The following is a 14,076-nucleotide window of genomic DNA, read 5'->3' as shown; positions in this document are numbered from 1 at the left end:
GATCATATGTGAAATGAATCGCCAGTCCAGGTTCGATGCATGATACAGGATGCTTGGGGCTGGTGCACTGGGATGACCCAGAGGGATGAGATGGGGAGGGAGGTGGGAGAGGGGTTCAAGATGGGGAACACATGTACACCCAGGGCAGATTCATGTCAATCTATGTCAAAATCAATACAATAATGTAAAGTAAAAAAAAAAAGAAAAAACAACAAAAAAAACAAACAAACCAAAAAAAAGAAACCAGGAATAAAAGAAATTTGCAAGGAGACTCAAGTAATCAGAAAATCGCTCCAGAAGGAAAGTTATGATCAACCTTGATAATATATTAAAAAGCAGAGACTTTACTTTGCCAACAAAGGTTCGTCTAGTCAAGGCTATGGTTTTTCCCGTGGTCATGTATGGATGTGAGAGTTGGACTGTGAAGAAAGCTGATCGCTGAAGAATTGATGCTTTTGAACTGTGGTGTTGGAGAAGACTCTTGAGAGTCCCTTGTACCATAAGGAGATCCAACCAGTCCATTCTAAGGGAGATCAGTCCTGGGTGTTCATTGGAAGGACTGATGCTAAAGCTGAAACTGCAATACTTTGGCCACCTCATGCGACGAGTTGACTCACTGGAAAAGACTCTGATGCTGGGAAGGGCTGGGGGCGGGAGGAGAAGGGGACAACCGAGAATTAGGTGGCTGGATGGCATCACCGACTCTGTGGACATGGGTTTGAGTGAACTCTGGGAGTTGGTGATGGACAGGGAGGCCTGGCGTGCTGTGATTCATGGGGTCACGGAGAGTCGGACACGACTGAGTGACTGAACTGAACTGAACTGAACTAATATAATAACTGAATTTTGGAGTTATTTTTATATGATAGTTGTGTTTGTGGCATTATGGCAATTATACTCATAAAAGTTCAAATATGAACTCTCTATGCTGTGAAAGAGAATAGGATTACACTTGAATAGTGAGGTCATACTCCGTGCCAACATCCTGAAAATGAGTTTTCTCAAACTGGAACCCAGAACTGAAAGGGAAGGCTCAAAGGAATAGCAGACAGTCAGCTTTATTGTCTCTTAACTTTGACCGTGAAGTTGCCAAGGTATCTTGAAAGTAGTTCCTGAATAATAGATATGATGCTGTCCTTCAAAAACTGGAAGTAATAAGTACAATCATTGTTTCAAAATAGAGTCCCCTAAGCATGACTAAAGAGACTATTTTCCTAGTAACTCAACATTCTTAGAGAAGCTACTGAGAGATTTAGTACAACTGACAGTGGTGAGAGATTTGAGAGCACAGATGATGGAAAAGTATAGGGAAAAGAAAGTAAAAAGACAAAATGAATCATTCTCCTCTCCTATGCTCCAAAGTAACTGTAACTTATCTCTAGTGTTTCCATGCAAAACAGTTGTGTGTATAACACATCTCTTTCCCTCATCAAAACTTAAGCTTCTTGAAGGCAGATATACACAGTTTCCAGTACAGGGCCTGGCACTTGGAAGGCTCAATAGCTGTTAACAAAGGAATAAACAGTACCTGAAACTAAAGTATATCTTTCTCTTATTTTAGAAAATGAAAGAACGTGGAAGTGTTAGTTGCTCAGTCGTGTCCAACTCTTTGGGACCCCATAGACTGCAGCCTGCAGGTTCTTCTGTCCATGGAATTCTCCAGGCAAGAATACTGGAGTGGGTTGCCATTCCCTTCTCCAGGGGATCCTCCTGGCCTAGGGATAGAACCCAGGTCTCCTGCATTGCAGGCAGATTCTTTACCATCTGAGCCACCAGAACCACCAGGGAAGTCTAGCGATGAAATAAAATCACATATTCACAAGTTAGCTGTTATTTGTATACTTGCCATCATACTGAGGTAGAAAATAAATGTTTTCGAGGTACAAGATTAATAATTATATGGTGATCTGGTACTATAAAGAGAATCAATAAATCCCATTTGTTGGAACTTCCTTTAACTAGAAGAATTTGAAAGGTTTAACATTTCATTTAGACCTTAAAAATATTCCTTCAGATGCCACTATCTAACTTGCTTCTAATTTTGTGAATCCTTTCGGAATTATACACACCCCAAATGTGTATCACCAGTGACACTGGTGACAACAAATGTGTATCACCAGTCTCCAAACACCAGGCATCTTCAAAAGCAAGATGTTGATCTTATCGATAGAAAGTCTACACAGTCAGAAATGTTGGAATCTCCACCGTGGTCATATGGATGATTAATTATGTAGTATTACGGGGAAGGACTGATGCTGAAGCTGAATAGTATGGCCACCTGATAAGAAGAGCTGACTCAGTGGGAAAGACCCTGATGCTGGGAAAGACTGAAGGCGGGAGGAGAAAGGGACAAGAGGCGATGAGGTGGTTGGATGGCACCATCGACTCTATGGACAGGAGTTTGAGCATGCTCCGGGAGTTGGTGATGGACAGGGGGTCTGGCGTGCTGTGGTTCACGGGGTCACAGAGAGTCAGACATGACTTAACGACAACCGGCGGCAAGAGCTTCTGAGAGGAGACTTGGAATGTTGCCACATTTCAGACCCCTTGAAACTCTACGAAAACGTTTCTCTAAGTTGCCCTCTGAATGGGAGAAGAAAGGACCATAAGTTAGCAGAAAGCTCCCCAACTCATTCTTAAGTAAGGCTAAGAAGGGAAGGTCAAAAAGTATCTGCTGTGAAGCAAGCATTGTGCTACGCATTTCCAATCTGGTTGACAATGAATAGACACCTGATGTCTAAATAGCACTTCACAGCTTATAAAATTGCATCCCATTTGACCTCATGTATAGTCAGAAAAGGCTTGCCCAAGTGGCAGAACAGGGACCAGAATCCAGGTTTTCTGATTTTAAAATCTATACATATATATTTTTTTAAAACACAGCTTCTCTTTCACAGAAAATTTTGTTGACTAGTGAGGCTCTCTAGAATTCTGTGTTTAAGTCGGATCTGAAGTCACACTCTCTGACTCAATGGAAAATACTGCTGTGATTGATTATTAATGTCTACCCTGAACAAAAAATAGAGTGGTAAAATGTCAATCACTCCCACACTATTCTCCCACTTTGAGGTTTCCAGATAAGCATGCCCATCCCAACAGTAATACTGGTTCAGTTCAGTCACTCAGTCATGTCCGACTCTTTGCAACCCCATGAACCACAGCACGCCAGGCCTCCCTGTCCATCACCAACTCCCGGAGCTTACCCAAACTCATGTCCATTGAGTCAGTGATGCCATCCAACCGCCTCATCCTCTGTCACCCCCTTCTCCTCCTACCTTCAATCCTTCCCAGCATCAGGGTCTTCTAAAATGAGTCAGTTCTTCACATCAGGTGGCCAAAGTATTGGAGTTTCAGCATCAGTCCTTCCAATGAACATCCAGGACTGATCTCCTTTAGGATGGACTGCTTGGATCTCCTTGCAGTCCAAGGACTCTCAAGGGCCTTCTCCAACACCACGGTTCAAAAGCAACAATTGTTCACCACTCAGCTTTCTTTATAGTCCAACTCTCACGTCCATACATGACTTTTGGAAAAACAATAGCCTTGACTAGATGGACCTTTGTTGGCAAAGTAATGTCTCTGTTTTTTAATATGCCGTCTAGGTTGGTCATAGCTTTTCTTCCAAGGAGCAAGCAACTTTTAATTTACTGGCTGCAGTCACCATCTGCAGTGATTTTGGAGCCCCCAAAATTAAAGTCTGTCACTGTTTCCACTGTTTTCCCATCTATTTGCCATGAAGTGATGGAACCGGATGCCATGATCTTTGTTTTCTGAATGTTGAGCTTTAAGCCAACTTTTTCACTCTCCTCTTTCACTTTCATCAAGAGACTCTTTAGTTCTTCTTTGCTTTCTGTCAGTAATACTGATTATAAGACCATTAATCAATGGAAGGTAAAAATAGTAGCATCCAGCTACAGGAAATTGGAGGCAACTGCTGCAGGTGCCCTGTCCTACCCCAACAGACCAGATAGGACTTTACTGACTGGATTGTCCTTAAAGGCAGAGATGACTGAGAAAGATCAGGAAAAGAAGTTCTTCCCAAGAAGTGGATTATGCCCTGGAAGGCTGAGCCTCTTTATCAGACAAAGTGTGCTATCCATATCTAATTGAAATGAAACCTTTCATCCAATTTATAGCATTTAATATTTGCATAATGCCAATGATTTAAGAACAGTGAGATTTACAGGGAATTATTACCTTCCATACCCATGATTTACTCCTAAATAAGATATCTTTTGGAGAAGGAAATGGCAACCCACTCCAGTGTTCTTGCTTGGAGAATCCCAGGGACGGGGGAGCCTGGTGGGCTTCCATCTATGCGGTCACACAGAGTCAGACACGACTGAAGTGACTTAGCAGCAGCGCAAGATATCTTTATTTTTGTCCTTCATAACAATGAAAATATTTGCCCTTTGAATAATGGAGATTTTTCCCAAACATAAGACAAGCAATTATCTTCAGGTAAATAAAGCCTGTTTTAGAAGGCCAAGTAAATGGTCTTGATAAGTATAATAGAAAAACTATAATTTCTATACTACTATATTCAAAGTGCTTACTGGCAACATATTCTCCAAGGGAAAAAATATAAAGGCATTGCAGCAATGTAATAAGATTATTGTTAATGAAATATGTAGGAAAAACTTGTGCTTTAAAATGTTGGATCAGCTGTTAATGATTCTTTGGTCTCCCATTCTTATTAGGCTCTTTCCATGTGCTTCTGTCTCTTTTTCCTTGAATTGTCTTGCTGCCCATTACCTTTCTTCTGGCTGCAAAGTCAGAGCCACAAAGATCTTTCAATACCCAGTGCATTTCAAATCTATCCTCATTTTCAAAGCCTAATTCTATGTGGAAAGGTGTAATTTAAATTCAATTTTAGGGTAATTTTAATGGGACATTTGCATAATACAATTCTGGCTTCTTGTAATTCAAATCTGCTTACTCCAAATAGGCTTCTCCATGGACACACATCCACCATGCATTAAATGTTAATACACTTGGGTTACCTGGGATGAGAATATAGAAGCACAAAGGAGTAAAACCTATGGGAAAAGGGCTGAGGCAGGATTCATGAAGCTATTAATTAACAGTACCAGAAGACCTTGAATTTTCACAGAATTCTACATTGCTAAAACAAGCACACTTATCTAATCTTTTCATTCTAGTCTCCACTGGGCAACCTCAGGCTCAGATAAGCTCCCTGAGGCAATATAACCACTTTTGAGTAGGGTGATGTCATTGGCAAATTTCATCTTGAAATGTGGTAAATGATAACGTGAAGTTAAAAGAACCTCTCTCAATCTCTATCAGATACACCTACAAGTGCTGCTGTTGCTGCTAAGCCACATCAGTCGTGCCCGACTCTGTGAGACTCCATAGACAGCAGTCCACCAGGCTCCCCCATCCCTGGGATTCTCCAGGCAAGAACACCGGAGTGGGTTGTCATTTCCTTCTCCAATGCATGAAAGTGAAAAGTGAAAGTGAAGTCGCTCAGTCGTGTCCGACTCTTCCTAACCCCATGGACTGCAGCCTACCAGGCTCCGCCGTCCATGGGATTTTCTAGGCAAGAGTACTGGAGTGGGTCTCCATTGCCTTCTCCAACAAGTACTGCTACCTGCTTTTATTTTTTTTTTCAATTTAAATAATTTTTATTTAATAAATGGTACGAAGCACAATGCCAAAAACATTAACAGTTAAAATTTCACCTAATTAAAAAAATACTATATAATACACAGTTGCAAAAAGTTACATTAAGTTATTTTACAACTGCTTCAAGCTGCAAAAAGAAAAAACCTGCTTTTAAATCTCCTTTCCCTTATTTCTGATGCTTGGGTGATTAGATTTATTTTTGATTACTTAACTCTTTTTATTTTTTCTTTTTATGTCTCTCCTCTTCCATAAGCCCATTATGTAAATTATTCTAAGAAGTAAAGTAGAAGAAAGCCTAGTTTTCTTAACTTACCATTCACTACAGGAAAAAAATGTTTAAGAAATATAATCATGTATGGTGGCTGTTACCACATCAAGAAATATAACTCATACATTGACTTTTATATTATTGCTATTTATATTTTATAAAAAGTTCCTCTATTTCATTCCATGGTATGTAAAGTGTATACAATGTTTATAACTCTTGCTCTTCTATTAAGATCTATTCAGCTAATCAATCTGCATCTTAAGTTCAAATTTCTTGTCTGCCCACACAAACTGGACTGTATGGTTTTACAGAGATTTATACCTTCCAAGTGGCAGATAGTACCAAAGAAGGACTCTGTCACAGTAAGTTTTCCCTAAAAGAGTCACCTATAATTCGAGTTTCTCACCTCTCCTAAATATGTTTCATGCTGCTGCCAAAGTTACCTTTCTAAAATAATTGTTCTGGTCCTCCACTGTTCACACTGAGCCTGCACTGTATCCCCACTGCTTTGGGAACTGAGCAGGACCCTAGGGGCCTTCCTGGGACACCTTTCCCCCCACGTCCCCTGCCTGTCTCCTGTTTGTAGAAAACAACAGTCTGACAGGCCTCCTCTGAGTCACAAAAGCCTGGCTCAAGAATTAAGGATTGAAAGGACATGGACATGTGAAAACAAAAATAGCAGTTGGATCAGGGCTCTGGTAAGGATTTAAATAGTGAATCAGCCATATGGAAGTCATAGAATCATTAGTTCCTTTGAAAAGTACCTAGATAAGTATCTGATGCACATTTCCTAAGTTTATGATGCTAAAACCCCCACCAAATGTCCAAAGTTAGCTACTTGATGACCATGAGCACGTAGATGCCACACTCTCTGAAACCAGAGGACTCAGAATGTTAAGCTCCACAATACCACCCTATCTCACCATCCACCAGTCAGAGAACTGGCACAAGCGCATCACATACCCAAGACTCCCCTCTTCACCTTGCCTTTAAAACTGCTTCCCTGAAGCCCATTGGGGAGTTTGAGTTTTTCCAGGATTAGCTGTCCCAGACTCCTTGTTTGGCACCTTACAATAAACACTACACTCTCTTTGACTCCAACCTGATATCCACAGACTGGCTTTACTGTGAATTGGTGAGTAGACCCAGATTGATTTGGTAACACTTTCAAGATTTCTCATGGTGAAAACCCTTCAAGAGCAAACCTTAACCTCCATTCCTTTACTCATTGTGGCCTTTAGCTTAGTATTTCCTCCTGGTTCCCATTTATTCTTTGCTAACTGGAAAACTGTTTCCTTAAAAACCCAACATCTGTGACCTCTTCTTTGGAAGCTTTCCATGGTGAAACGATCATAAATATTTCCTCCTTTATATTTCCAAAAAGTGTTATTTTCCATTATTTAGCATGTATAGATTGCTCTATCTTACATCAAAAGTAATTTTTTAGCTTACTTTATTAGATTATATTGTTCTTAAGGGCCAATGTTGAGGTTTATTCTAATATCCTCCCAATAGTCCCCCACTACCATCATCCAGCATGAATAAAGGCTTTATAAATATACATTGATTTCAGTTTAATTTCTAAAAGTCCTAACAAAGATGAGTAATTTCATAGCATTTAGTCTTCACTATCTATCTGCAGGTGCTTTTAAGATTATCTTTCCTTTTGTCACTGACACCTCACTTGATTTCTTTCTGACCTCGTGGTCTGTGGCTTAGAAATCTGGTCTTCAATGTGTTGCATTTTCACCTGATCAATTTTGTACCTATAATGATTTAATTAAACTACTGATTATTCACTGGTCTCTATGTCTTTATGCATTTAATAGCTTGTTTTATTTATATGTGCTTGAGCACTGCTTCTGCTGAAATATATTTTAAAAAAAGATGAATCTAAAGCAAAATGACTTTATTATCTTTCTCAACTGTATCTGATTTCATTGATAATTTTCTTTCAGAATGAGTGTGATTAATATACACTGCCCATAGTATCCGTTAAAGATGACCTTTTGATATGTCCCTCAATTTTGAATTTATAGCTCATGTCCAAGTAGTTCCTGCCAAAAAAAGAAGAAGAAGAAAAAGGAAAATCCAGGAGTTAGATTGATTCAAGGAGTGTTTATATTCAATGTGGCAATATAGAAACAAAAGAGAAACCTCAACAAGGAGATGGTCCTTGTAACATTTGGCAGTTTGCCCACTGAGAACCACTGTTAATTAGCTTTATTACCCTCCAAAGAGACAGGCGTACTACCTTGTGTGTGGGCACTCTGCCATCAAACAGATGTGTCTGCACAAAGATGCCAAAAAAACACATATGAACATCAAACAGGGCTCTTAACCCTGTTATTTTCAGCTTATAGTACTTAAAAGACTGTTGTCCTGCCAATGCCATGATTGCAGGCAAGAAGGGCAAATATAGCAACCTCAAGCACAGCAACTGTCAGGGATCAAAGAGGGGTTCCCATTTCAAACTGTCTCTTCGACTGTTTCTTTGAAACTTAGCTAATGAAAATGCCTAAAAGTTTAGTGCTCTGGTACCAAGTCTGGAAACTCCAGGAAGCACTTTCTTTAATATATAGACAAACATTGGCAAAGAGAATAAAGTCACCATTCTGAAGGCTGATGAGTATTTTCTAGAGGCTGATTTTTGTTTCTGAAAATAAAATTTCTGTTGAAAAAATAACTACCTAAAAAAAAAAATCTCTAGCAGTATATATCTATAAGAACTTCTAGAACTAACACATACATAAAAGCTGTCATTTTCATCACAGGGACAGGGGACTGGAATACAAAAGTAGGAAGTTGGGAGATACATGTAGTAACAGGCAAGTTTGACCTTGGAGTACAAAATGAAGCAGGGCAAAAGCTAATAGAGTTTTGCCAAGAGAACTCACTGGTCATAGCAAACACTGTCTTCCAACAACACAAGAGATGACTCTACACATGCACATCACCAAATGGTCAATACAAAAACCAGATTGATTATATTCTTTGCAGCCAAAGATGGAGAAGCTCTATACAGTCAGCAAAAAAACAAGACCAGGAGCTCACTGTGGCTTAGATCATGAATTCCTTATTGCCAAATTCAGACTTAAATTGAAGAAAGTAGGGAAAACCACTAGACCATTCAGATACGACCTAAATCAAAACCCTTACAATTATACAGTGGAAGTGACAAATAGATTCAAGGGATTAGATCTGATAGAGTGCCTGAAGAACCATGGACGGAGGTTTATGACATTGTACAGGAGGCGATGATTAAAACCATCCCCACAAAGAAGAAATGTAAAAAAGGCAAAATGGTTGTCTGAGGAGGCCTTACAAACAGCTGAGAAGAGAAGCAAAAGGTAAAGGAGAAAAGGAAAGATATACCCATTTGAATGCAGAGTTCCAAAGAATAGCAAGGAGAGATAAGAAAGCCTTTATCAGTGATCAGTGCAAAGAAATAGAGGAAAACAAGAGAATGGAAAAGACTGGAAATCTCTTCAAGAAAATTAAAGATAACAAGGGAACACTTCATGCAAAGATGGGCACAATAAAGGACAGAAATATTATGGACCTAACAGAAGCAGAAAATGTTAAGAAGAGGTGTCAAGAATACACAGAACAACAACACAAAAAAGATCTTCATGACCCAGGTAATTACGATGGTGTGATCACTCACCTAGAGCCAGACATCCTGGAATGTGAAGTCAACTGGGCCTTAGGAAGCATCACAACAAACAAAGCTAGTGAATGTGATGGAATTCCAGTTGAGTTATTTCAAATCCTAAAAGATTATGCTGTTAAAGTGTTACACTCAGTATGCCAGCTAATTTGGAAAACTCAGCAGTGGCCACAGAACTGGAAAATATCAGTTTTCATTCCAGTCTCAAAGAAAGACAATGCCAGAGAATGTTCAAACTATTGCACGATTGCACTCATCTCACACACTAGCAAAGTAACGCTTAAAATTCTCCAAGCCAGGTTTCAACAGTAAGTACGTGAACCAAGAATTTCTAGAGATTCAAACTGGATTTAGAAAAGGCAGAGGAACCAGAGATCAAATTGCCAACAGCTATTGGATCATAGAAAACAAGAGAATTCCAGAAAAACATCTAATTCCACTGCATTGACTATACTAAATCCTTTGTGTTGACCACAACAAACTGTGGGATATTCTGAAAGAGATGGGAATACCAGATCACCTTACCTGCCTCCTGAGAAACCTGTATGCAGGTCAAGAAGCAGCAGTTAGAACCAGACATGGAACACCATACAGGTTCCAAATCAGGAAAGGAGTACGTCAAGGCTATATATTGTCACCCTGCTTTTTAACTTACATGAAGAGTATATCTTACAAAATGCCAGGCTGGATGAAGCACAAGCTTGACTCAAGATTGCTAGGAGAAATATCAATAACTTCAGATATTCAGATGACACCACCCTAATGGCAGAAAGCAAAGAGGAACTAAAGAGCCTCTTGATGAATATGAAAGAGGAGAGTGAAAGAACTGGCTTAAAACTCAATATTCAGAAAACTAAGATCACGGCACCCAGTTCCATCACTTGATAGCAAATAGATGGGGAAACAATGAAAACAGTGACAGACTTTATTTTCTTGAGTGCCAAAATCACTACAGATGGTGACTGCACCCATGAAATTAAAAGATGTCTGCTCCTTGGAAGAAAAGCTATGACAAACCTACACAGCATATTAAAAAGCAGAGACATTACTTTACTGATAAAGTCTGTGTAGTCAAAGTTATGGCTTTTCCAGTAGTCATGTATGGATGTGAGAGTTGGACCATAAAGAAAGCTGAATGCTGAAGAATTGATGCTTTTGAACTGTGATGTTGGAGAAGACTCTTGAGAATCCCTTGGACTGAAAGGAGGTTAAAACCAGGTGAAATCCTAAATGAAATCAGTCCTGAATATTCACTGGAAGGAATGATGTTGATGCTGAAGTTCCAATACTTTGGCCACCTGATGCAAAGAGCCAACTCATTGGAAAATATCCTGATGCTTTAAAAGATTGAAGGCAGGAGGAGAAGGTGACGACAGAGGCTAAGATGGTTGGATGTCATTACTGACTCGATGGACATGAGTTTGAGCAGGCTCCAGGAGTTGGTGATGGACAGGGAAGCCTGTCTTGCTGCAGTCCATGGGGTTGCAAAGAGTCAGACACGACAGAGCAACTGAACTGAACTGAACTGAGCAGTATGTATCACTGAAATTCAACAAGTACCAGTTGTAGGTTTAAATTTTGACCATCAAGTATTAATATATTTCCATTTTTTTAAGAAAATGCATCATATATTAGTCAAAGAAATTTATCACAACCTTAAATTTATGATTTTGTAAACAAAACATAAAATTAAAGCCAATTACTATTAATGAAGCACTTACTATATACATAGCACCATGCTGAGCTCTGTGTGGGATAAAGTAAGACAATGGTTCTTCTATCTTTGGACTTTCTATGCAGTTATAAAGGGCATCCATGATAAGTTATATTTCAAATGTTATAATTGTTTACTGAAAGAAATTATACCCAGTTTAAGGCAGCAGGAAGGATCCTTCAAGGAGGTAAAACTTAAAATAGGCTGAGAAGAGGGGGCAGAATTTACAATCAGTGGAATACAGTGTGTACAGTTGTTTTCTGTCCTTCATGGAGGAGATAAAGACAGGGTCAAAGGCAGTGAGAATCTCCAGGTAATTTAAATGGCTTCTCCATGGCTTTCTGTACCTTGTTATATAGTTTTACTTAAAATATTCTGATAATTACCCAAATAATGAATCTTCTCAAGTGGATTTCCTACAAAGATCCTATACATCATGGCTTATGAGGAGATGCTGTCTTTAGTTTCAGGGATGATCACAAAAACCTGTTTGCTTAAGTGAGCCCGGCCAGTTCATGAGGGCTCACTATGCAAGTTTCTCAATCAGAGATATCTGAGGGATTTCCAGGGTCACTTCCAACACAAACACCTTGCTCATCTTGCTCTTACAGAATTATTTACTCCCCTCCCCCATTTCTAAGGAAAAGCAATTTCCATTTTCCTGCTCAGCTCAACAGCACCCAGTCTTGGAAGCTGAAATTTTCAAAATGTCTTAATTGTTCCACATTATCTATTTTCCTGCTGCTGTGCTCCTCTGCTACTTCAGTTCCATTCAGGACCAGAGCTTTCCTTTTCCCCAAGCCTCATAATCAATGATGTGTCCTCTGATGCTTCCCAGCCTTAACTTTTTCTGACTTCTTGATTCAATAAACTTCTGCTCTGGAAAGGAACTGGCTGGCTCTTATCGGTGAGTGTATAAACCTTAATGATCCTCTCCACTAACATTAAAGCTATCAAGTTTGCCTTAATAATCAGAGTGTTTTTAAGTGTAAATGTCTCCCAGTAGGCATTTATCCTCTTTGGGGGAGGGAAACAATGGAATGGATTAAAATGTAGTCTCTTCCCTAAATGCTAGGATTGAATTCACCTGGAGGCCCCCTAAGAAAACTAAAAAAAAAAATAACTGCTCAACAGGCTCATGTATTATATGTTTGAATAATGGGAAATGTTAAACAAAATGTCTGACTCACAGTAGGCACTCAGTAAATATTTAAAGAATTAGTAAATTAATTCCTTTCCTTTCACATGCTTATTGTAACCTTACAAAAACCCTGTTGCCTAGTAACTACTCAATGAAACTATCCTTATCACAAGATGGGATTATTATTTATAATTTATAAATTATGCTTTCTAAGTATATTTATAAATTATTTGCAAAATGTAGCATTCAACTTTTAACTTCCTATAGGAAATAGTGAGTCAACTGTGAATATTAGACATTCATTCAAAAAAGGTTGTGTGTGTGAGTGTGTGGTGTGTTAGTCACTCAGTCATTTCCGACTTTTTGCAACCCCATGGACTGTAGCCCACCAGGTTCCTCTGTCCATGGAATTAGGTTATTATTCATTTATTCAGGAAATATTACTTAGACACTCTGTCAGGATTCGTGAGGTTATACTACAAAGATAAACAGCCTAAAAACTCAATGGCTTAAAACAATAAATCCTTTACTCACACTATTATTGCATATGCTTAAGTGGGTTCTGTGGCAGACTCATAAGAGGGTTCTGTTGACTGTGGACACTCACTGACCAGTATGACAGAGATTTCATCTCACTTTATTCTTCCATGATCGCAGAGGCAGAGAAAACAGAGATAGTTATGAACCAAATACTAGTTCCTAAAGCAATTTAATGGAATGTCACATCTGACAAAATTTTATTGGTCAAAGAAAGTCATACGAATATGACTGGGTTCAGTAGACAAAGGTATATAACCCTCCACATTTGTAGTACCATAGGAAGCAAATTTGGCTTCCCTTGTGGCTCAGCTGGTAAAGAATTCTCCTGCAATGCAGGAGACCTTTGTTTAATCCCTGGGTTGGGGAGATCCCCTGGAGAAGGGAAAGGTTGCCCACTCCAGTATTCTGGCCTGGAGAATTCCGTGGACTGCATAGTGTATGGGGTCGCACATAGTCAGACAAGACTAAGCTACTTTTTCACTTTCTTTCACTTTCAGGAACAAATCAGGATATAAAAAGTATATGTAAAAGGTGTTACTGCTACTGCTGCTGCTAAGTCGCTTCAGTCGTGTGCGACCCCATGGACGGCAGCCCACCAGGCTCCACCATCCCTGGGATTCTCCAGGCAAGAACACTGGAGTGGGTTGCCATTTCCTTCTCCAATGCATGAAAGTGAAAAGTGAAAGGGAAGTCACTCAGTCGTGTCTGACCCTTCGCAACCCCATGGACTGCAGCCTACCAGACTCCTTGGTCCATGGGATTTTCCAGGCAAGAGCACTGGAGAGGGGTGCCATTGCCTTCTCCAATAAAAGGTGTTACTGAAAAATAACACAGTCTTCTACAAGCATGCAGTAATTTACTTGGTCTGATGCACCAAGTTACAAGGTGAACAAGATGAACTTGAGCTATTGCTGATCATTACTACCTTCTGGGAACTGGGAATCATTTTGTTTCTCTGTGTACTACCCACATGAAAAAATATCTGTTCAATCTACGATTGTGGATAATGATAATGACTATATTTACTTCACAGACGTAATCACAAAATAAACCATGTAAATCACAAAATAACCATGGAATTAGGTTATTATTCATTT

This window comes from Moschus berezovskii, chromosome 25 (assembly GCF_049115385.1).
Source record: "Moschus berezovskii isolate FMDL1 chromosome 25, NW_MosBer_1.0, whole genome shotgun sequence".
Classification (NCBI taxonomy): domain Eukaryota; kingdom Metazoa; phylum Chordata; class Mammalia; order Artiodactyla; family Moschidae; genus Moschus; species Moschus berezovskii.
Note: the sequence above shows the minus strand (reverse complement) of the source record.